This window comes from Tursiops truncatus, chromosome 13 (genome assembly GCF_011762595.2).
Source record: "Tursiops truncatus isolate mTurTru1 chromosome 13, mTurTru1.mat.Y, whole genome shotgun sequence".
NCBI lineage: Eukaryota > Metazoa > Chordata > Mammalia > Artiodactyla > Delphinidae > Tursiops > Tursiops truncatus.
This window is the reverse complement of record NC_047046.1, coordinates 31,723,431-31,749,588: the sequence shown is the minus strand read 5'-3', so window position 1 is coordinate 31,749,588 and position 26,158 is coordinate 31,723,431. Positions and strand designations below refer to the sequence as shown.

The window sequence follows — 26,158 nt, the reverse complement described above, 5'->3', positions numbered from 1 at the left end:
TTTCCTTTGGATCAAAAGAGGTTTGAAGGCTTCTCACTATGTGCATTTTAGATTTAATATCTATGTTAATTAATTAATGTTAGTCAATCTATCAGTGTTCATCTATTTGATGCAAGATCAAGGCCAATGAGACTTCTATTAACTAAACGAAAATGTTAGACCGTTAGGAAGTTTCCTTCTGTGGACAAAAATATTACACTAAGTGAGATGATTTGATATCTGACACATATTTAGGAGAAGTATTATTTGTTTAAATGTGACTATCTGCAATGGATCCATTGACAAATGGTTTTCTTTACGAGTGGGGAGATTTGAGTAGTGTGCTTTTTGCATGTTTATTTTCAGTCATTTTTTCCTCATACTTTTATCTTTAGTTATGTGATAAAGATTACTTGTTTCCTAATTTAATTGACTTGCAAGGCTTTCAACAGATTGTGACTTTATTTCAAGAAATATCCTCTTGGCTAGCATCCATGCGAAGAGCAAACTGCATTGGCATGAGATCTGTGTTGGGCTTGGCTAACAAAGAAAATATTGTTTCTTCCTAAAAGAGTAGCATGAGTGAAATCTAATTTTTATATACAGACAATGAGAAAATAACATTTTTCTTCCAGTTTTAAGAGCTGTGCACATTATTTTAAAGGCTACTTGAAGATACAAACTTGCGTTTGTCTTTGGAGTGTTTTCTTTTCTAAACATGATCCTTGACTATAGTTACTCCTATTATGAGTAACTAAATAGATATACGTGATTTGGTGAGAAGTGGGGGCCAGGTTTGTGCGTTTTTAGATGGTCCTGGTGTAGCTGTCCTGTCTGTAGCTCCCTGCAGCTGTCTGGGAGCAAGAGCCAGATTGTGCCATTTGGGCAATCCGAAATTATATCCCTTTCCATAGCAAACTGGAGAAGTTCCATTAACTCAGCATGTGGTCTCGTGGAATAATAATATACGAGAGCAAAAGAGTTGCCTATCATAGTGTTTTACCATACAGTTACCAATTAGATTTATGTTGCTCCAAGTTTGCATTTTTGGTGACTGCCCTGTACCCTCTGTATGGGAGCCTTCGTGCTACTCACCCTCTGATGCAGGAGATAGACGACCCCCGCCCCCTACAACTAAATTGTGAGAGAAGAGCTTAATTCCTTGGTTCTCAGTAACAGCGATCAAAAAGAGGTTCCTGTATTTACAGGGAGCCCGAGGACACTATCAATCATGCGTCTGGTAACAGAAGTAATCAGGCCTGAGTTATTAACCTTTGACTCACTAACTACTGATCAATACTCCCTTTCAAGCCAAGGAGCAAGATTGTATTGTTCCACTTATGAAGAGAGCACTCTCTCTTTCAAGAATACCCTTTCCTTTAAATTGGTTACGTATGTGTAATGTATTTGTGGAGTAGTGACCAGTATGGCACTAGGAAGCATGGGCTGTTGTATCTGACTTTCTAAGTATCATCTTTCTTTAGCTCTGAGTAGCATAGTTTCATTTCAAAGCAAGCCATCTCCTTATTTTCCAAGCCCACATACTTCATCTAACTTCATGTGCTTTTGATTTTTTTTTTGGCCTATTTTTTCCACTAAAATATAGTCTCTCTCTCTCTCTCTCTCTCTTTACTATTCTCTTTTCTTCACTATTGTATCCCAAGTGCCCAGAGTAGTGTCTGCCCACTGTAGTAGCTCAATAAATTAATGAATTCCTACCAAATGGCCAAGATAAAATGGAAGGATTTTTAACAGTATGTCAACGTATTTGTACCTACTATGTGCCAGAAACGCAATAGGCATTAGTGATACAAAGAGAAATGAGATGAAGAGCCTGCCTTGAGAATGTAGCCCTTGACCTTTCAGACCAATAGGATTTTTAGAAAAAAGCTTGAAATAAGTGGCAACATTTCAAAATCAAGAAGCTTCAGGTATAAATCTGGACGTCAGCTTCCCATTAAAAACAAAAAACAAACAAACAAACAAAACCCCCAAAGGATCCAGCAACTGAGGCTTCCATGGGCTCCATTACACACCTGTCCCTGTTACTCTTCAACACTGAAGCTGGGTGTCCATTGTAATTTCTTTTGGGGCCTGCCCATTTTATTTTATTAAAGTGAGTAGCCAGTATAAAGTGTACTTGCCAGTTACTCAGGCTTGGGGTCAGACTGCCAGACGCTGTTCATCACTTACACCGTTTCCTACCATGTGACCTTGGGCAGCCTGCTTCAGCTGCTTAGACTAGCATCCGACACCAAGGAAGCACCTGATAATTGTTAGCTGCATTATTACTGTTACCGCTTTTAATCACAGCTGTTGACGTAAAGAGGAGTAGAACATTTTTGGTACCTATCCCCCAAACTTACTCATTCAGGGAAGAGACTCAGGAGTACTAAGCATTTGTTGCGAGGAGGGAAAGCAATTCCTTATTTCACAAACATTCTATATTTGCATTCTGTTGTAAGGATAAAAGAGAACGAAGGATTACAAATTCTCAGTTCTGTTGAGACAAATGGTTGGAATTATCTTTAGAATCATGTGATTTTTAGAGAAGCTAAGCTCCTAGACCCTTATTCAGAATCGAGAGTGAAATGTTAACATATGTTCAAAATGATTTCACTTACAAAATGAAAGGTAGCTGAAGATGAAGCTAGAAATCTTGTTTTTCAAAGATTTCCTAAGTTATATACAAGTAACATATACAACATTTTTTAGTGAAGGTATAGTATAAAATGGCTATGAGTATTTCTGATGTTTATCTCAATATACCATAAACTTCCTGAAAGAGGACAAAAATAGAGGAGGAAAAGAGCCAACTGTTCCTGAAAAACAAATATAGAAGCTTTCCGAGGTTATCCTAGGAATTCTAATTCTATAGCAATGTTAAAACTTTTGTCAAGGGCATATTGTTTCCTAATAGCATAACTGTTCATTATAATGGGAATGATTTGATTAAAATGGAATTAGTGGTGAATAGAAAGTAAATATTTTGTTTGTGGAAAAGACTAGAGTTGGCAACTTCTCCCCTCCTTTAAAAAATGTTTGGAACCGTGGTCTCTATATGCTGCAGCCAGCAGAGGTGGGACCGAGCCATACCTGCCCTTGAACTCCAACCCTGTATGGCCTTCCCTCTCCAGTAAGTGGGTTTCTTTTTTTTAACCTTGGCAGTGTGCAGAGAAAGAGAGGTAACACCCCCTATTCCTCTGCACCAGAGCTCAGTATTTCTACCATGTAAGCAGGGATCTTGCTGGGGCTGGGGGAGCCAGAAATGGCAATAAAAGTTTGTTGACCTGGGCTTAAAAAAAAAAATCCAGGAATGTACCACATATTTAGTGGTACATTCCTCGATTGAAATTAATTAATTAGAAAGACGTTTATTTCAAGATGCCAACTCTTGTTCAGTTAAGCATTAATGTAGGTCTGTGTGAGCTTACAAACATATACACAGGTACACCAAATTCTGGGGCATAGTAGGTATACTTTTCTAGAGGATTCAAAAAGAGTAATGGAAATAGGATTCTTAGGAGAGAATGAGGTATTTATAGGTCGTTCTTTATGTGATAGCTGAAACCAGAGTTGGTGGCTCTGGTTTCTTTTTACAGTGGGGTCCCTGCTGATTGTAGGTGCCTCCATATGTAGAGCTGTTGGAAAACATCTGGCACATTTCCTTTGATCGTGTCATTTGGCTTAACATTTGGCCAGTTGCTCTGTCCATTTTTAACCTGCTCATTTCCCCCTGATCATTAATCCTTAATGTATCCGAAAAAATTCAGGGAACTTAGAGTGTTGTAGAATCATTTTCATGTGGATGAAAATGATAACTTTCCCTTAACTTTTTATTTTGATGTAATTTTAGGCTTCCGAAAATTTGCAGAAGTGGTGCAGTAAGTTCCCATGTAACCTTCTCCAGCTTCCCTAACCTTCCCTAAGATTAATATCTTGCAGAACTGTGTTCTATTATCAAAACCAAAAAATTAACACTGCTACAGTGCTATTAACTAAACTATAGACTTTATTCTGATTTCACCAGTTTTTCCATTAGAATTGGAATTTTTCTGTTGTAGAATTGAATCCGGGATCCCACATTTGATTTAGTCATGACTCCCAAACCTCCTACAATCCATGACAGTCTGTTGTCTTTTGTGACTTGGCACTTTTGGAGTACCAGTTGGTTGTGTTGTAGGAAGTCCCTCAGTTTGGATGGGTCTTATGTCTTCTCATGACTGGATTGAAGTTATGTGTTTTGGGTGAGAATTCCACAGAATGATGTCAGGCCTCTCAGTGCATCATTTGGGGGGTTCACGATGTCGCTGTCTCGTTAATATTGATGTTAGCTCTGAACACCTGGTTAAGGTGTTGTCTGCCAGGTTTCCCTATGTAATTAATAAACATCTTGGGAGAGATACGTTTTGACTGTGCTAACATCCTGTTTCTCCTCAAACTTTCCTCCTCTGATTTTCACGTCCATCTACAGATCTTGCCAGTAATATTTATTACAGTGATGTTCTTAATAGTGATTTTCAGTTTTTCTCAGTCCTCCTACGTTTGACTTATCTTACATACTATAAAATCCACATTCAGTATTCTCTCTAATTTTATTATTTGCGGCTTTTTCTGCCTTTAAAAAGTCAACCAAATGTAATCTAACCTACTGGTTTTTTCACAGTTTTGCCACAAAATACAATAAAATGGCTTAGTTTTATCTGGTCTGAGTTCATGAAACCTATAAAGATAAATTCCCTAATTTTAAAAATCTATGATTTTTTGAAAGCAAAATTTTATTACAGGCTTAATAGAAAAAATAATCAGAAAGTTGCTAAATTAAATGCTGTGTTCAGAGAGGGTGGTTATTAGGTCCCACTTTGCCTGGCATTTGTTACTGAGGCTGTCCTTCTGTTTTCTTGGTACTATGCTTGCATCTGATGGGGAACATTTTCCCCTTACCAGTGTTCCAGAGATGTTACTTAAACATTTACAAAATGTATCATAACTAAAGCAAACATTCTAATTTGCATATAATCAAAATTTTTCTTACTGCATCCTAAAACCAAACTATTTCACTTTTGAAGTCATATCCGTTCTCTGTTTTCTCAATCTGTGGTCTCTAGATATCAGTTCTAGCAAAGATTAGAAGTAGAATGTTATATAGAAAAGCAAATGAAGGGAGTAAAATGTTCCTCAGAAGAAAATTTTGGAAATAAAGTTTATCCACTTAAACAGTAGACTTCATTTTGTTTTTAAGCCTCTTTGGATGAATATATGAAGTCAAATCTATCTTTAGTGCAGAAAAGAACCTTTTCTAAATGACTATCATCAAGTCAGTAAGAATTACAGTGCGGTGTAGTACAGGCACTGATCGAGATGTGGATGTTTTGCTTTACTAGTAAATAGCCTGAGAGTGGCATGGACATATATACACTACCAAATGTAAAATAGCTAGCTAGTGGGAAGCCACCGCATAGCACAGGGAGATCAGCTCCGTGCTTTGTGACCACCTAGGGGGGTGAGATAGGGAGGGTGGGAGGGAGAGAGACACAAGAGGGAGGGGATATGGGGATATATGTATATGTATAGCTGATTCACTTTGTTATACAGCAGAAACTAACACACCACTGTAAAGCAATTATACTCCAATAAAGATGTTAAAAAAAAAGTAAATAGCCTATATTGGTGTATTGTTTTATTGATTATATAATTTAAATATTATTTATTATCATTGTTGTTGTTTTCCTTCTTTTCAGGCAGACCTTAAAGCCTTTAGCAGTACTTTTGTTCTTTCTAATATTGCTATTTTTAACATGCTTTGTAATTTACTTTTGATTAGATAATCAAGCTTGTTGGAACTGTTGTAAAGAAAATGCTGCTCAAAGAACTAAAATGTATAATCTAACAAAAGGTTTTGATAGCATTTATTTCAGTTTCCTTGAGAATTTTTTGGTTTGCTTGTTTGCTTTCAGTTTCTTGCTATGTTCTGGTTACTTGAGTTAGTGAGTTTTGTATAATGTGTTGTTCTTTGTAATGGGGAATTTCACGTATCCATTTCTTTGTGATTATTAGAGGATGTGCATCAAAATATTAATATTGTGTCCAAAAGTGCCTAAAGTGGGAACTAAAGAAAGTAGTAGATTGTTTTACTATATATCATCTTCCTAAATATCTGTGGTTTATGACACATTCTTTGAGTATCAAATGTGTTATATCAGTCTTCAATAAATGAATATTATAGGTAAAACTATCCATTTGACAGGCGTTAAGTGCCAAGTAATTCCAAGTGTGGGAGGACATATGCTAATATCAAGTTGAGAACCAGCTGTGGTGTCTCATGTTACTCTTAAAAACTAATTAAACCTATGCATTCCATTTCTGATCCCTTCGATGAATAGATGATGACTGCACACAAACACACAATACCAAAGACAGGAAGGAGAAGGAGAAACTGGAAACCAAAGGCAGAGTAGTACGTAGTAGTTTTAAATTGTGAAACACTTGAGATACATTTGTACTATTTTAATAATTCTAAGTTGTGGTGCTGATTATCTTTTACGTATAAGAGATAAATCTTTATTCCTATGTTAAATTTTGTGGTCAGACATAAAATTTGCTTTTGTACATCTGTAATGTATAGGGACAAGAATTCCTTTGAAGTTTCCTGTTCAGTATTCATTTATGAAAATCAGTTTAGAAAACACTGGACAGTGCCTTTGGCTTTATACAAAGGCCCATCAATGGATTTATATTTTTATAGAGCTGTAGAGAAACCTGACAGGTGTTTAGAAAAAATGTTAAACATACTAAAATGACATTATAACTGATAATAAGATATTTGATCTCTTTCCTCCCCACTTTTCCCTGCCTTCATTACCATACTGAAAAATTCACATAGTAGCCAAAGTTAATAGGTCAGTGGTTGGGACTAAACCCATATTTAAGTGGCTGCGCTGTAAAGGGAAAACACAAGAGGATAAATGTAGCTAAAGAAGTAAGGACTAGACCTCCTTTCTGAAGACTTCCTTCACAATAGTAGCCAGAAGGGTTTTTACCTACCATAACAATAATGATCCGTTGGTAATTCATCACACACAGTCCTGTGGTGTCAATTCTTTAAAAAAAAAAAAAAGGTGCCAGGTTTTATTGATAGCTTACTGAGCCTGACATGCACTATCTCATTTAATCCTCACCACAATCCAGTGACATGGGAGGAATCTGAGGCACAGAGAAATAACCCAAGATCACACAGCAGGATAATGACAGCCCTTCTAAAACTGGTGCTTTTAACCCGTTATTTAAATCTTGAAACATTATTTAGTATATCGTGGATTTAGTCTTTTTCTGCCGCAATTTGGTTATAAGTTTATTGAGAGCAGGGACAGTATTATCATATCCCTGCCTAGCAACCAGCAATACTAACTTTCACATAGTAGATATTATACTCAGTTTTGATTTAGTCTTTCCTTTTGCAGTCATGTCTATTCTGTGTTAATGGAATGAGCATGGAGCGAGTTAAATATGAATGGATATAAATAGTTTGAGAAATTTTGTTGCCACTTGAAGTAAAATAATAGGATTTTTTAAAATTTAAAAGCTATATACTTGACCATCTTGCAGTCTTATTTAGGTAACTATATTTTAAAATAGACAGGGCTTCCCTGGTGGCACAGTGGTTGAGAGTCCGCCTGCCGATGCAGGGGATGCGGGTTCGTGCCCCGGTCCAGGAAGATCCCACATGCCGCAGAGCGGCTGGGCCCGTGAGCCATGGCTGCTGAGCCTGCGCGTCCAGAGCCTGTGCTCTGCAATGGGAGAGACCACAGCAGTGAGAGGCCCGCGTACCGCAAAAAAAAAAAAAAAAAAGACAAAATGTGCTACAGAAGTCATTCAACTTGACCAGAAAAGTGAGATCCAAGCAATGAGTTATAGGAAATCTTCCTTAGGGCTCTTTTTCAGGCAGAAGGAAGGGAGGGCAAATTTTAATCCTCTAACCCTTAGGTTCATGTTCTTAGAATTTTTCATGTTAGTTTTATTAATCATTTTCTTTAACTACTAAGATAGAGTTCTATGGTTAAAAACATATTTTTCACTTTGTTCCTTCCATGTGATTTATAACATAACAGTTCTTAATGCAGGTTGAGAAGCAATGCTCCATGAGAATTAATGGGGTTTTCCTCTCCTGTCTCCTAATATTCAATCATTTTCACCTTATCTTGATTTTGAAGCCAACCAAGGGACAAGCAGGTCCTGGACCATGCCTTTGTGAGGAACAGTTCTGTTCAAAATGTTACTCAGAAACTTAAGATAAGATAGGTTGTGCAATCCAGTCCGGACCCCGAGCCATCCCTGGTCTCCCATCAGCCTGAGCACAGTCCCTATCCCTCAGTGACCTTGGAGCCATGGATAATGCTGAACCTAAATTGGGCTTCAAGGATTTCTGTTTAGGAAACAAACTCAGGGCCCATTGTAGTCTGGACTTGAATCTTCCGGAGAGGTCAGAATCAGAGTGGCCTCCAGGCACTTGTGTTCATTTTCCGAGGTATTCATTTTGATAGCTTTGTTTTTTAGAACACTGTAACTACAGAGGCTGGACAGTTATTTTAGTTATACCTAAACAGTGTGGTCTGGACTTCTTTGCCAACTGCCATGTCATTAGAAGTTTTCTCTAACTATTTTTAACTAGCCAACTTGTTCAGAGTGTATTACTAATAGGAACTAAACATCATGAAAGACCAGTAATGAGTGAGGACTAATCTCTGTCGTACAGCTGGGAAGCAAAGTATGGAAAAGTGTCTTGTCGAAAACCTCACAAGGAATAACCAACTTGTTGAGCCAGGCTCTGAATTTGTTCTGCTGACCCCTCATCACCTGCTTGCATTACCACGGCACCTACTGAGGCCCACAGCATGGACCAATGTGTTCTGGGAGCAGTCAGGCCACCAGCAAGGAAAACATGGAGGAGGGGAAAACTGGCTTGCAGATGGGAGAACATTAAAGGTCTAGGACTGGAGAAAAGGTGGTGACCGTTAATGAGAACGACATTTCCTTAGCTTCCTTTCAAACACTATTACAACTCCCCTTGCACGTTATCTCACCAAACGTAACTTGGAGAGTCTCGAAAACACACTTGCTGTGACTTTTCATTGGCATCTTAAAGAAAAACATTTGCTGACCTCAATAGAGTAAGCAATTAAATGGGAAAAGAGCTGACTGTAAGTTTCCGTAGATTCTGTTTTGAAAAAACAGAGGATGCCTGGCCCCTGTGATTTTTAACATACCACAACTTAACTTCTCTCCTCCTCATTTACAAAGCTCAGTGATTACAAGGTCGACTTGGCAACTGTTTTTGTAAAGTCAAAATTGTGCTTAGTTGCAGAAGGCTCCACTCCAGAGGACTCCCACCTCTTCAGTTGCTGGAAGCATGTAATTGGAAAAAGCAGGCCCTGCTCTGCTTGTTTAGAGCTGTGTCATCCTTTGTGGGGCAGTGAGTCAACACCAGCTAAAACAACATGAGTCATTGCTTAGAAGAAGCCCAAGTGAAGCTGATTTCAATTATACTTATCCTAAACAAACATGATACTTCTCTTATCCAGACTCTTAAAAAAGTTCTTATTGTGGGAGTTAAAAAAATTAGCACCAGTTCTCTTTAGTATTCATGGAAGTACTTTGCACTCAGAGGACTTTTTAATGGGTCTTAAGGAGGAACTCTCTTCAGTTAATCAAATTTTACACTGATTTATTCTCTCGTCTGTCTCTTCCACTCTCCAACCCCACCCTGCTCATACCCGATTTAGATCATTACTATTTTAATCTGGTTTCAGAGCTATTGGATTAAAATCCATAAAATCAAAATTGTGATCTTGTAACTGTTTGCTCCTTCTGTTCCAGGATCCCCCAGTGTCTTTTTTTCTCTGGAGTAAAACAGGTGGCTTTAAGGCGCATCGTGACTATCTGGAAGGCTAATGCCCTTGTCCAAGTAAAGATGATGAGAGCCTAGACTAGGGTCGTTCGAATATGGATGGAAGGAAGTAATGGAGTCTTTGGGACAACAAGCAATGAAGTTAGTATGATTTGGTAATTAAATGCATACTGGGGACCAGGAAAAAAAACTTGAGTTTTTGTTTTAGTGTTATTAACTGAAATTGAGAATTCTGGTGGATGAGCAGATTGTGGATGGGAGAAGTTTAGCCTGTGAAATTTTGAGCTCAGTGTATATACCCAGCTGATAGCTGGCTATACAAGTTGGAAGCTTGGGAAGGAGATCAAGGCCAAGACTTCTAAGCTATTTATTCGTGGGAATCTTCAGCATTTGAGAGGTAGTGAAAACTGGGATTGGATGAGATCTGGCAGGAGAGAATAGAGAATAGAGTCTCTATAGAGACAGCAGTGGAGCACAGATGGAAACCCGAGGAGCAGTGCCAGTTAGGGAAAAGCAGAGCTTTGGGAGCCTCTGATGGAGACCCAGAACGGGGCATTCTGGAAGCCAAGGCATTAGGTTCAGAATGAGTGGACAACCATATCAAGATAGCTAAGTGACCAATAAGGTCAAGACTAAAAATTGTCCCCCGGATTTGTAGTGTGGATAACAACGAAGATCTTTGCGAGCATGGGTTTAATGGAAGTGAGAGGTGGAAGCCTGTTTGCTGCAGGTTGAAGAGTGAGTGTGAGGTAAGGAAATAGAGGCAGCAAGTGGAACCTGTTGTAGAAGCTTAGCTTATGGGAAGGTGAAGAGACCAAAGGGGGGAGCTTCTAAAACTTAGCAAAAAGAGCTGAAAATTAGCTAAACGTCAAGAAGGAAACCTAGCATTTCTAAAATGCAAGATTTAAACACATTTAGTCTCCTATTTATAATCCTTTGATAACATTTTTGCATTTAGGATGAATCTTTATCACTAGCCCCACAGTAGTGCTTAAGCACTTCTGGAACAGGAGCATTGTCTGTCTTCTTCATTGCTGAATCCTTCACTACCTTCCCCCCCCCGCCCCCCCCCCCCCCCATTAAAGGGCCTGGCACTCAGCAGAGTCTTAACAAATTGTTGCTGAGTAAACACAGTGGGGGCTGATTTGTGGAAATGTGGCCTCTTCTTGGGTTGAGAAGCATCACTTCCTTTGTGAGGTCTTCCCTGACTGCTTCCTCCTCAAGCCGTGTTGGTCACTTCCACCTTTGTGCCTCCTCTACCTCTACATTCTTCTAGTATTGCACTTACCCACTACTTATGGTAGTAGTTACATAGCTGACCTGGAGTTTGTTGATGCCCTGGACCATGTCTCATTCATCTCCGTGTCCCTGGCCTAATTCAGTGACAGGTACATATATGCTTTTTGAGTAAATTAACAATTTATTCATTAAATAATGGTGAAGGTAATATTCCTTTTAAATATATGATGATAGTTTCATAATTGCTATTATTTTTGACCCTGGAAGTATTAGAAATCTTGGATTGGTGTTGTGTTGGAGAATATACTGTTCTGACCTTGCATACTACCTGCTTTCCCAGAATCTGATAAATTAAACTTTAGTCATAGGATAACATAAACTCTTGGTAATATGCTTTGAAGTAAAGAATGATTAATAAAAATCAAAACTGGCAACAATTGTAAACGAACATGCCATGACACATAAAACTGAGAGCAGTATGGATAATTAATAGAAGGTAAATATACCCTCCATTGTTTTAAAGATTAAATTTTGCTCGAGGGTAATTTTATTCATTAAAAGAAGAAGAACTTGAACTCCTGATTTTTACAATAAAAGTGAAATTGAACAGCCATCTATTGAGCCTCTGTATGCCATACACTCTGTCAGGTTCTGGGGCTGCAAAAATGGTTTAATAGTCCTTCAGTGAGAATGGATGGACTGTTAACAGGCGTTTCAGCTGCATCTGAAGTGCAGCTCCTTGAGGGTACAAAGGAAGTCTCTCTCTCTCTCTCTCTCTCTCTCTGTCTCCCCAGCATTAGCCCACTGGCCCAGAGCAGGCACTCAGTATTTGAATGGTTGAAAGAATGATTAAGGAAAAACGCATGAGGTGCTCTGGGAAAACAGAGAAGGTGTAACTAACACTCGGGGCTCAAATTGATGTGGGTGAGAAAGGGGTCAAGGGAAGCATCTGGGAGGAGTCATAACTAGATTAAGCCTTAAAGAATGAGCATGACTTAGTAGGAAGAATAAGAGTGGGAAGAGTTTTTGGCAGAAGAACCAGTCTGAGGAAAAGGGACAGAGATTGTAGCCACAGTTGCTGGTGTCCTGCGGCCACGTAATATGAGACCAGCCAGCGAGGGGAGAGACCACTTACAGTGCATTTTGGGTAAAACGATGAAGGTCAGACTGAACTCAGTTACATGCCGAGTTTCTTCATTAGAATAATGAAGGGCTTCCATTAGCTGACCTCTAGATCCCTTCTAACACGTAAATTCTCTTTTTCTCAATTGTTAAGTTGGAAATGAAGGTAATTAGATAATTCTAGATTTTTTAACCAAAACATGGGTTCAGACCTGTACTAATTTTGTAATAACACTTTTCCCCTTCTCATTTAACTTTGCCAATTTAAATGATCTCTTGGGTACTTATGCTGTCTGTGCAGTAAGCATGTATTGTTGCCTAATTTAGTACTTTGATTACTTTTAAGTAGAGTTTGGTTCATTTCAAACAAGCTACCAAAGTCAGATTAATATATCAGTAAGGTATTTATTTGTCTTTCAGCTTTTCTTTGAAAAATATAGCCTGTCCGATAAGCAGAACTGATTTTTATTTTTCAGATGATTGTAGACTGTAGTAGCCCAGTTAATAGGAATGCTAGATACTGTTGAAGAATGCCATGGCACTTCCTTGTTTTTTGTTCAGATTTAAAAGAGCATTTATTAATAACAATGTTTTGAAAGATACATTTTTATTTGTATACATATTTATTTATTTACATATTCATTTATTTACATATTTATTTATTATATGTAAATATTTACATATTTATTCATTATATGTAAACATTTATGTATTTATTCACATTTTTATTCATATTCAATATCATATGTGCTAGATTTAATACTTCTATTTGGCACAATATTATAATAAATTTAATGCAAATTAAGTAAAGCAGAGACTTCCAAGAAACATGTGAGTGTGTTGTTGTATATCTTCTCTGTGTTTTTTAATAGTCCAACAACACATACATACAATTTAAGGAGACAAATCTGTTTCACCTATTTCCTCATTTTCTGCTTTTGAGTTTTTGTGAAAGACTAGGTCCCCAAACTGAGATATCCGATGACATATTGCAAGAATGTGCCTGTGAGGGAAATGGGCGCAGAGGCCAAGAACCACCTTCCCTTCCACTCACCCTCTTCACCATTCCTATGGGGGAAATTTATATAATGACAATGATCCTAAAGATCTTCAAGATTTCTGAAGACATATCCCCAAACAAAAAAAGCCTTTATTTAGTGATAATAGTCACTTAATACATTTTAAAGTTGAGATATACTTATTATAGAGTAAAATGCACAGTTAAGGATTCAGCTAGTTGATTTTTAACCCGTGTAACTGCCATCCAAAATAAGATGCGGAACATTTCCATCACTCTGAAAATGTCCTTCATGCCCCTTTTACTTCCTGCCAGTTTCTGACTTCTATCACCATACCTTAGTATTGCCTATTCTTGGAAGTCATATGAACAGAACATTACAGTATATATTGTTTTGTGTCTGCCTTCATTTCCTCAGAGTAGTGGCTTTTGAGATTCAAACACATCATTTCCTCAGAGCCTGAAAGTGGGAAAAATGTATGTAGACCCTTTGGTGGTTTTATTTTATTGTCGTACCTGATTGTCATCCAGCTGTCCCATAGGCATTGGCTGTTACATAAAAGAGGGGCTAGGTGAGGGAGCAGGTTTAGATGAAAACCCATCACAATATCAAAATTTAGAGACTCATCTCTCCATGGTGGACCCAGGCAAAATTGGGAAGTAAGCAAATTTGTCTTTGGTGCCTGCTCAATTTGCTTTGGCTTGCCTGGGCCCTTCCATTTTCCTTTGCTGTCTCAGATAGGGATCATTTGATTACAACTAGGGGACTATCTGCTTAACACTTGAAGCATTTTGCCTTTCCAAAGCATATATACATTTTGTAACTTCTAATGGTGAAATTCCAGGTCTTATTCAAGGAAGAGAGGCAAGATCTTTCGGTAGGAAGTCACAATCCTCAATGCACATCTTGTAGAACTGAGATTAGCTATGTTTTCCTACAAAAGACCAGTATTTTGGGCTTTGCTGGCCATACAGTCTCTGTTGTAACTCCACCATCATTAGCATGAAAGCAGCAATTGAGAAACCGATAGACGTGACTGTACTATAATAAAACTTTATTTACAAAAATGGGCAGTGGGCTGGATGTGGCCTGTGGGCCCTAGAACTCAGTCCCCTAATGTAGACAGCTTCCTGATCTGCCTACTCATGAAACTTGTAAGCCTATAATAGCAAGATACAGAGAATTTATTCTCTAGAATACATAAAGCTGAAAGGAACTGGGGGTTGTATTAGTAACAACCTCTCACCTTTCAGCTAGGACATTGAGTCTCAGAGTGGTGACTTTTCAAGGTCACAAGGAGTCAGTGGAAGAAGATCCCAGACTATTCAGAACCCCCAGGTCTTTAGCTAGTGTTCTCTGCCCTGTTCAGTTTGTGATGGATATGGGTCACATTACCTCAAATATACTATCAGACTGACATTTGGGGAAACTGTCTTAGCTCACATATTTTAAAGGAATGAAAGACTGAGAGAGAGAGAGAAAAAAAAATTAGGAATTCAGTGGTAGTATTCTGGAAACCAAACCAAGGGTTGGCTAAGAAAGAATGAGGGTTATACATTTAGCAAACAGGTTAACTGATTTAAAAAACCAGTATATTGAATGCTTTGTCCAAATAATAGTTCTAACATTGTAAGTATGTGAAAAAAATAAAAATTTAACTGAGAAAATAGAGACCTCTAGATTCTCTGTCATTCAGTTCATTCATCCATTTATTCTTTCTTTGAATTTCTTTCTTAGCACGTATCTTTTGAGTATCTTCCCTGAGGGCACTGTGAATGATCCCAGCTAAACAGGATGGAGTTTCCGTGCTTGAGGGGCTGTTAAGGGAGCCTGAGACCATTGGGAACCATGTCTTACTTAGCTTCATGCCTCTGGAGAGAACACAGACTTTGCTTCCTAGAGGAGTGGTGTTTTAGTTGGGCACGTGGACATACTGGGTGATGTGGGTATCCTGGTGTATGGGTAGGGTGTGCAACAGAGAGAGGGTATACAAGGGGGCTCAATTCAGCTTGGATGTACAGAGAAATGTGTGAGGGAAGTAGTGGTAACGTCTATACAAATATTTGCAAGATTTTATTTGTGGGATGGGATTGGCTCAATGAGTGAATTGTCAAAGAGATATTAACTGTCACAGCCAAACCAATGAAAATAAATTAATGAGAGTACCTCACCTTGGGAGAGTGTCTTAAACTCTTTGTACGTTTCTTTAAAAATTAATGAGAATTTGTTTTGAAAGAATCAGACTGAAGCATAAAAGTAATTCTTCTAGAACTTTATTACCCACCCCCCTACTCTACTCCCCCAGTCAAATAACCAATACAAAGTAGCTTATATCTTGGGAGTAAGTGGCTTAATGATAATCGCAAACATATGCTGGAATCCTAGTGGTTCAGCCAAAGTCCCATCTTCAGACTTCACATTTAGCATAGCTTTTATTCCCGTTAACTTGGCTTGCAGTTGGGTGACACAGCTGGGTATTGTGGATGACAGAATTTTCCTAGTGTTGTGCCCCAGAGGGATACAGGGCAGATGGGGGAGAAGACTAATTCAACACTAATGAAACCCTGACCCCCACATGCATTTTGGTAATTCCATGAAGGCAGGAATGTTACTAATAACAGAGCAGATTTTGTAGGTCATCTCAAACTTGGTCAGCTGCAGTTAAGCCTGTGGCTGCTGGTGTTTGGAATGCACCCCTATTTGTTTTTGGAAAGTGGTGAAGGAGATTCAGTTACAGGTTTTCCATCTTCCTGGAATTATGCTACTCCTAGAATAGAATTCTCCACATACCCAAGTGTGATTGGACCTCAAATTTAGCAAGTATTCAATTAAACGAACCATTTACTGTATCAATACCTACTTTGGGGAACTATTTTACATCCAGAATATCTTTTTTTTCTGGTGTTAGGGTGAATTTTTTTAAAGCCAAATTACAAAATGTATTGTCAAAATTATTTGATGAACTATTGAAGCAAGGTAACTTTTCACAGACAGCATGTGTAGCAAATACTATCTTTTAATTTGGTATTCATTGCTCAAAGATATACAAATGAAGGCAAAAAGTGATATATTTTATGTTTCCTTGATACTTCTAGCTTGTGCACCTGAGTTGTATTTTTACATACTAAAATAGGAAGAGTTACTTACTTTTTATCATGTAGTTCTTAGCTTTTTCAAGTCAGAATGCTTCGAGAATCTACTAAAAGCCTTAGACCTTTATGAAAAGTACACATATGTATGCTGTACAAGTTTGCATGCATTTTCAGGTGACTCGTGGACCGCAGGTTGAGAAGATATTGGTCAAGAGATATTTCCTCTCTTTTTTTTCTATCCAGGGTATCTTTACATTTACAGTTATCAGGACCATTTCATATACCTGGAGAGTATACTTAATAGTATTCAGAGTGTTTCCCTAGGACTTGAGTTGAGCTTTGAATGACTGCTGGACAAATTCAATATAAAAACAGATAGAATGCCTGCTGTTCTGTGTGTCTCCCCACAATTAGGACACTTCTGGGTGGCATTGCTGTGATGGCCAGCGTCTGGGCTTGGGCATTTCTGGCTGATGTGAGAAAGCCAATAGGGCAGAAGCAGGGGTGCCTTGGGCTTATGCGATAATACCTGTATGAATAGGATGTTTCTGTTCTCAGAAGTGAAAAATGTTGGCAGTCAACATTTAACGAGATCAGGGCACAAGAAGGTACTGAGTTTTAACCATTCTCGAAGAAGGTGTAGAGGAAACAAAAGCCTTTCAGTATTTCACACATGAGGGGTGGGAAATTGTATAATTGTTTTCTAATAGGAAGACAAGGTAAATTAATCCACCCCGCTTTTTTTTTACCCTCATACCCACAGTCCAAGTTCAGTGTCCTGAATGGGAGTTTGCTTGGTGTTTCTAGTGCTTTCCTTGGATCCCTGTGCAGGTGTGTGATCTGCACATGAGACCACCGGTCCCTAGTCTTGTGTGCCAAGACAGAGAGGAAAGTGTTTGCTTTTGTAAATGAAGCATTTCTGCGATTGGAGTTAAAGCTTCTGGTACATCTCTGACCAATATAATCGTAACACGAGGAAAAAAATGTTTGAGCTGAAAGTTAATCAGAGCAAACAACTGATCTGGTCTGTTTGCACATTATCTATTCAGTAGCCGTACCACACTGAAAATAGATTCAAGAAAGGTGAGCTGAAGTCATGAGTTGCAAATTTGTAGCATATCTTCATAGGAAAGTTAAAAAGGTAGCAGCCAAACAAATACTGCTGTTGCCTACAAACATTCCCTGCCTGGCAGCATTGTCCAACAGATTTCTGGACTGGACAGATATTTCTCCTTATACAGTGTTTTATATCCTGCCTTGATTACATATATAGCCTGTTCATCAGGCAGTTTATAGCATATTTGAGGTCCCAAGAGCCCTTTCTGCACATCCTCCTTCCTTTGCTGGGAGAGCCTTCTCCCCAGTCTTCACCTGGTTAAGTCCTGTCATCCCTGGGGATTGGACCACAGCTTCTGTTGTCTAGAAAACCTGCCCTAATACCTTTTCCTCTTCTCTTCCAGTCTATGTCCAGTTTCTCTCCTTTGTGCTCCCAGTGAACCCTGGGCCTACTGCTGCCCTCAAGTTATTATTCTTGATGATAATGCTGATGTGACTTCTCTATAGCTGCTCCCTGTACTCCACTGCTCGCAGCCCCCTAAGAGCTGGAGCCACGGTGTGTCTTTATGAACTCAGTGTCCAGCAACATGCCCCATAAATGTCTGTGAAATGGAGGGAAGGGGGCCATGTATGATTTTTTTTTTCCAAAACTAGAAAACAAACTAATCAACTCTGGTTAAAATTTATTGTAGAAGACAGTTTCTTACAATAAGAAAGAGAAAATGAAACACTGAAGAAACACAGGGAAATGCTAATCAGGGTCAGGTTCCACATGGTCAGTTGCTTATGCTTTCACTTTGTCAGATTTTCTCTCTTGTAAAGAAAAAAATCCCTGGCAGGTAACAGAAAAGGGAAATGCTTTTGTTTTTCAAACTGTAAAACTAGAGTGTCCATGACCTCATTTGAGACAGTCGTTCTCAGAGATAATGTGTCTCCTGTTAAAATGCAGCATCTAATTTAGGACTCAGTAGCCAGGGATGATTCAGAGGATATTAGAGGATATAATTTTAAAGACTGGAAAATAATGGCCATGAGGAATATACATAGAAATTGAGATTGTTGGGACTGGGGCATAGAAAGGCAAAATGAGCCGTGCCAACTGGGTCAACAAGAAGCCTCAAACCGGTGGGCACACACATACTTTACTGGGGTGTCTGAAGTATCTGCTCGTTCTCTACTGGGGTGTCAAATCTGGAGGTGGCACTGCCAGGCCCAGTAAGAGCAGCGGCAGCAGCTTCATAGATCACAGAATACAACAGTGCTGTCTCTGTGATGGTGTAAACTATGGTGTTTGCTATGTAATTTTCCTTTCTGATTTTAGTTTGATTTCCTTTCCTTGAAATTCTCTAGGGTTATGAAGTTAATTGGCAATTGCTAAGACAAGAAACCAATTTTTCTATTATAAGAAGTAGCAAAGTCCCTCTCATTTTGAAGACATGCCTACAAATCTTTTTAAAAAATTCCAGGTGTCTGGGAAGTCCAACTTCATAAAGTAGTGTTTAATTAGAAAGGAAGGAGAGCTATGTTTGCAGAACAGACCAATTTGATTATACTTTAACTATTAAATAGATTAATTTTCAGGGTGGCCATTCCCATTACATGCATTTAATTGACGTTAAATTGTATTAAGAATTTAATTTTAGCTCCCTTTACGAATCCGCCAATGCCCATTCACCCTTGGTAGACTAATAAGATTTCTACTCAGACATGCTTTTATTAATCCTCATGTCTACTCTGGGAGGAAAGCATGAGTGGAGCCAAATGGAATTCTTTCCCCTACTGAATTTAACAACCACAGTTTCTGGAACTGTTGCAAAAGAATGTGAACATTATCATAACTTATTGGGTCCTCAGACCCAAATTCAAACAATGAAGCAAAACAGACCTCCTTATCTATTCTGATTGTATCACTGGCATCACAAGTAAACCAAGGACTTAGAGCTTAACTTTCAAATTCGAGCTTTTGTTTGATCCTGTCTCTAACTCCGTCTCTCACAGTCTTTTCTGTCTACATCTGAGACCATTTGTGTCTTCAGTTAACACAGACCTCGTGCGGCGTAGCATAGGTTCCAGGCTCGACAAAACCAGTTGCTGAATTCACTCCAGCCTCTGTACAACGAGAACCATGTCTAAACAGAAGGGACTCTGTGAGCTGGGCTCGGGATGCTTCTCATCTGGTGCAAGGTCAGTTCTTAGCTGGAATTGCTGTGTGGTAATTGCCGTGTGATACACAGGCTCTGCCTCCTCAGCTAAAGAGCACGGACAGGTGACAATGAGGTCACTTGTTCCTCTCCACACTTCTTTATCATCTTGGTCACAATTCAGGAATGCAGAGAGTAGTCTTCTAAGAAATGCCTCAGTATCATCCCACCAAGGTATGCGTTTATTTTTCCCTCTTTATATGCTCATAATCATTCTATGTGATTTTGTCTTTGACTCACTGATTGAGGATGATTTTTTTCTATTGTTGCTATAAACACTATACATAGGAGTGTGATGAAGTAAAAATAGAGCCTCAAACGTCTCAATAAATCAGTAGCTTTTGTGTCTTACAGAAGTATCACTTAGTCAAGTGATTGTGAGTCTAGGCTATAATTTGGGAGGGCACAGTGAAATAAGAGCCTTGGGATACCTAGGTGCCAGTGTGAAATGGTACCTGAGGGCTGATTTTGTAGTGTTTTTAAATTTTTTTTTAAGGAAAGTGTCCTTGAAAGAGACTATTAAATATTTCTTCTTACTTTCAGTACAATATTACAATTGTAAAAGGTTAAAGTAAAAAAATAATTCGACATGAGAGCCACTGCTTGTGTCTAATTAAAAACAAATCTTCAAATTAGCCTTTCAAAAAATTTTTTAGACATTCCTATTCTCTCTAATGTAAAGGGACAGTAAGAACAAGTATCGTGTTTTCAGTGAGACCAAACTGAAATCAACTATATTTTTTTCCTCTCTGTCCCCTATCTGTATTTGTGATTCATGGGGATAATGCAATCATATGATTTACTCTGTATCACACAGTAAAGTTCCAGCTCATTCAATAAGTGCAGTCCATAGTTGGAAGGAATAATATATAAAACCTCACACAGTATGAGGTTTAGTTAGAGACTGACCTTTAAAAATTATTCTTAGTAATATGTGTATTGTTAAGATAATTGAAAGGATGACATTTAGAGAAATGGAATTGAATGCTTTGAGGTGTCTTCTTTTGCTGTTGTTTTAAAGTTTGAATTCTGATGGTCTTCCCAGAGCTGTGGCTTCTGCGTGTGTCTGACTCTAGTTGAGTTTCATCTTGAAACATTTCACCCCAAGCATACCGATTTTTGTCTTAGTAAATATTGTCCCTGTCCATAAAAGACGAAGAGATTACCGAAATTCCTATAGGAGTGTAATTGTAAAGCTGACAGACAGAGACATGCTCGTTTTTCATGATTAAGATTTGGTCAAATTTTGGTCTATGTGTTGGCGAACATGTGCTTAAGTGTCACCTCATCGCTCTAAAATATGTGATACAATTGATTCTCTGTTTGCAATGACTCCAGCTTTGTTCACGATATCTACTTATCGCAAATAAGACCACTTTCATGAAGGAACAAGGTAACAGGTAACTAGGAAGTAATGTCTATTTAAAACATTATTATAGAATGGAATGTATAATTTGCCTTTGGCCATGTGACTCTGAAGCTGTAATTACTTTCCTTACATCTTTAATGAAATTCACTTCTTTCTATTAAATGTGATTTTCAAACCTTATAGCAGTTTCTCCCCAAAAGGTACCACACATCCAAAGCAACTCTTATAGAGAACCCTTTAATGATATGTCATTATCATAGTGAGATTAAACCTCTTTGGATAGCTGAGGCCATTTAGTGGAAATTAAAGATGAATACAGTTCTATGTTGGGTATCAAAATCAAGATAAGTTTAAATACTAAGATCTGCAGAACATGGTCAAAACTTTGAAGTCACTAAGCAGGACATTGTAGGCTATTGTCTCCCTCATGACGATTTACACTGGCGTGGAGCACTTTCCAGAACTAGTGGTCAACTGTACCCTCGAACATCTGTAGTTATGTGGACCAAGATAAGAGTAAAACAATGCAGTCCAGTGCTTCAGGGTATGTAAACTGATCTCCTGTGGATGGAGGGCAAGAATTTCCTCCCTTCTCTCTGTAGGTCAGTTTCCCAAGGATCTTCATAAGCAATAAGGTGAATGAAGCCTAGGAGCTGGGAAGCTTTATTTGTCAGCTGAGTTTCCCAAGTAGACTGTACGTCTGAGTGGATAATTTGATCCAAGGGTAGGGTGGTCAGGAGTTTTGTGTAAGGAGACCAAGAGTAAATAATTTTCCAGAAGAATTATAAAGTGCTATGGAGAGAGCATAGGCCTACTCAGGCAATTGCTGAGTTGGGGGCATTACTGGAAGTGTAATGTGAGAGAGTGAATAATGAACAGTGGCTTGTTTCCAAAAAGTGACAATGGAATCCTTAAGGGCAGAAGTGTCACTAGAGTGGTTATTATAGAAAAGAAAGTATTGGAGGAGGAAAGGGAGTAATTTGGCAAAAGGACTAGAGGGAAATGAAGTCTTTGAAGGTAGGAAGAGGCAGAAAAAAGGGAAATGGGGAAAAGCACCACTGAGCTCATTATGGTAAAAACAGCTGATTTTAGGATGAGGAAATTAAAGAATCAGAATTATTAAAGCCAAATGCAGCACTTATCAGTTTTTATGCAGATGTTGATTCTCAGAAGATGAATAAGAGATCATTTGAAATTCACATGGTGATGTACAAAATCCTGTAAAGTGTTTGAGAAGAAAAAGATCAATAGAACTCTCCCTTTTATGAGCATATATGATTTTAAACTAACATTTATTGAGGTAACTTTATGTGGCTTTAGTTGCAGAGAAAGTTTTTAAATTATATATGTCTTGAAGTAGGGAAGGAGGGTGTTTGTTTTGTATTGATTTTGCCTTTTAGAAGCTTTAGAGTTAATCAGTAATCCTAATTAATTTTACAGGTAGAAAAAACTGAGTGAAAGATTCTTGTTGAATAGAAAGCTTGGGGATGGGACCATGAAACAAGAAAAAATGTGCATAAAGATAACAGAATCAATGCTGACAGTGAACAGCCATTGGTTGTTGTTGGCATAGACCAATAGCTTCTGGAGTTGCTAAAAGGAATGACCTGAAAATAATACAGTAAAGAGATTGGATCTGAATTTTGTGCAATTTGACTTGTGCCAATTACACTGGTTGTGCATAAGTAAGATGACTATATACTTTCTTGTCCGAAATGGGACACTTTTAAAAGTGAAAGTAGGTGCTATACAATCATGCCTGGACAGCAGGTATAAACTGAGATTTTCCTAAACAATCCAGCACATGTGGTCACCCTGTGCCTGAGCCCAAATACTTTAAAATGTATTCAGCGTTTTCTAAAACGAATATCATTCCGGGACAACATTTAAGCAATTTTTCTGTATTATCAATAAGCACCAAAAAAATCAGTTTAAGTTAGTGTATGTCTCAACTATTAGGGTTCATATATTGGTCACAAAGAAACTGGACCATTTTGGTCATAAGTCAGTTTCACTTTCACCCTCTCCAGTATTGAAATAATCAACTCTGTTACCTTTTTATTTTCCTTTTAGTGGGCTTGTTTTGTTTTATTTTATTTCATTTTATTTATTTTTGGCCCCACCGTGTGGCTTGCGGGATCTTAGTTCCCCGACCAGGGGTCAAACCCGGGGCCCTGGCAGTGAGAGTGCAGAGTCCTAACCACTGGACCGCCAGGGAGGAACTCCCCTCTGTTAGCTCTAAAAGAAGCAAATCTATGTTGAAGAGCAAGATTTCTGGCTCTTCTGCTGACTTGGGCAAGTTATTTAGCCCTTCAGCCCCTCATTTTCCTCACTGGGGATAATAACAGAATTAATCTCCTAGACTTATTGTGAGGATTAAAGACATCAATATAAGTAAAGACCTTAGAACAATGAGTGCCACATAGTAAGATGTAAGAATTAACTTGTTATTCTTAATCTTACTCTTATTCGTATTCTTATGTCCCCATGAAGCACCGTTCTTTTTTTGCACAGTCCTTTGAATCATCATTTCCTGCCCTCCTTCCCTTCCCCCCCTCCCTGTTCCACCTCTACCACTGTAATGTATTGAAAACCTAAACACAGGAGCACCTAGCATAAAATATCCTTTCTGACCCTTTGCAGAGAATATGACCTGTTTGATAGTCATCACATATGGGAAATAGCAGTATTTTGGGGAACATGAAACTGATGAGTAGAGTAAGCCACTCTTCTTTAACGTGGTGAAGTTTGGGAAACAGGAGAAAGCTCTGTTGTGTACTTTGTGGAGATAGAGAGGGGAGAATGGGGAGTGGAGCAGGATGGAAGGACGGGAAGAGAAACAAATGGAGCAAAACCTAAGAAGTAAAATGGGTCTAGAGAGATGGGTCAGAGTCAGAGATAAACGAGAAGACAAACCTGGCCAGCATTGCATATCGGGAGGAGTGTATCTGAATTAGGCATTATAGGGACATACTGATGATTAATGCAAAGTTTGGATTGACAACTATCATGATGTTACTACCCTCGGGAAATAAAATTCATACAGATTTGGTAAAGGAACAATTTAAGTAGTGTTTGATGTTCTACCTACCTATCCTATTGGATTAAGAATTAAGCCATGACAGGGTACATATAATTTTCCAAAATTGCGTGATCTCTCACTCTTTATGTCCTTCTCTCCATCATTCCAGTTAATGGGACCTGTGACATCAGAGATACAGGACCAGACTGAATAGCCAATGTTTTTAGCAACTTTGGTAAATTCTTTAGAAACTGATGTCAAGGGAGTTTTCAGAGTTCAGTAGAATAAAGCATTAAACACAGAGTTGTTCACCCCACACAAGCAGGACTGGATATCAGGCTTTCACACTGTACTTCCCCAGAAGAAAATTAATGAGTTCTGCTCCTTGGATTACCTGTCAGGAGACTTTGAGGATGGTTTCCCCAGGGGTAGACCTCAGAAGTTCCATGCCAGAGCTATATAATTTTGACTCCGAGGGTCATTTTCCAAGTGCTGTGAAGTCCATTCGTTGTGCTGTGTTAAATAGCTATTTCTCAAGTTTATTTAGGAAACTGAAGCTTGAGGAATGATTATTTTTACATGTCACTGTATGGGATTGTAGGTCTGCTATGAATATTATTTAGAAGATTCAAAATAAGAAATTTCTGTGGCAAACATACTATAATTGTATCAGATGAGAAATGGGGATGGGGGAGGTGTTAAAATCCCTAGAGCATATATAAGATGCTGTATAATAGAGCACATATAAGATACTCTATTTTTCTTTGGTTTAGGGCATAGAATTTGCTTTAGAGTCTGTTGCTTGCTTATCCTTTAATATTGCTCCAGGAAGCAGGAAAGGATAGAAAGGGAAATGTAAATTATCCGATTTTCCTTCTGGATGGTTGGGCTAGTTAAAGATTTGTAGGTAGACAGACCTGAAAGTGAGGTATTAATGGTATTTGTGGCTTTTTCGCTCTATATCTGTCCTTTTATCATCTTAGATAAATGAGACTTGTGGTTTTTAATCAGAGAAGATGAAAGGCAAGACAGGAAATGATGATTTATTGTGAGCAAGAGTCAGGTAAGGACATAGGACTGCTTTAGATTTGTTTTAAAATAATATGGATCTTGTTGCTTTATTAAATGGGTTTTTATTGAGACTTTTTAATACTCATTTTACATGTAACATTGTAAATGTAAGTTTTAATAAAATGCTGGCTAAAATCAATGAAAATTTAATACTTAGCAAGCATGGAGTGGGCTTTTCCTTTTAAATGCTTACTGTTTTCTCCTAATCTTTGTTTCACCACAGATACCTCATGTATAATTTGAAAGGAGGCAAATTCAGATATCCTGGCAGATGGGGATTTAGTTCTTACTCTAATCCTTTTAGACACAATTTCTAAAGTTTCAGAAAGTTTCATTAAAGAGTTGGTAGGCAAATTTGGAACAAATCAGATTTTTCAAAAAGAAAAGCTTAGAAATGAATAAGGAAATTCTAGTTCTGCTTTAGAATATCTTATTGGTGATCAATAAAATCCCCACTTTGGGTATACTCTTTTTTGTTTTATACCTTTGCAATGACTTGTCTTCATTCCTGTGATTGTCTAATTTATTATTAAAATGTTACTAATTTTCACCCAGTTATCCCTGTATGGTTGGTTAGTTAAAATACATATACATGTATATTTAGAGCTTGTGCTCTGCACCTAACAAGTTTAAGTAATTTAAATAAGCCAGAGATGCTTATGGGACATCAGACTTAAATGAGTGAAGGAACTGAAATCTACAACTCATCTATGACAGGAAATGAATATGGAAAATTATAAGAGCAGAACCGAAAAGTAAAAAGTAGCTAAAGTTTGAATACTTTCACAGATTCTTATCTATCTGACCTTGAGAAAATTAAAGATATGACAGAGAAACTAGGCTTTCACACCCAGCTGCAGAGTTTCTCAGCTAAAAACAACTTGACTCACAATTCACCTGGAAGTTGCTGCTTCCCACCGAGTTTAAAGGCAGAGTATCCTGCCGTCAAAATATTGGTCATAGGCGGTTGATTCTTTTCTCAAAAGGAGGTTCATTAAGATTGTAATCAGAACCTTGTTTGGCTCAACAAGAAGGTTAGGCTAAATGTTGGCTCTTTTGTAGGAGAGGGACATCCAGATATAAT

General features: G+C 38.2%; 1 protein-coding gene across 8 annotated transcripts in view; it reads left to right on the top strand.

Moving 5' to 3' along the window:
• Window positions 1–26,158, top strand: part of ARHGAP28 (Rho GTPase activating protein 28) — a 149,659-nt gene that overhangs the window by 879 nt on the left and 122,622 nt on the right. The window lies entirely within an intron of this gene.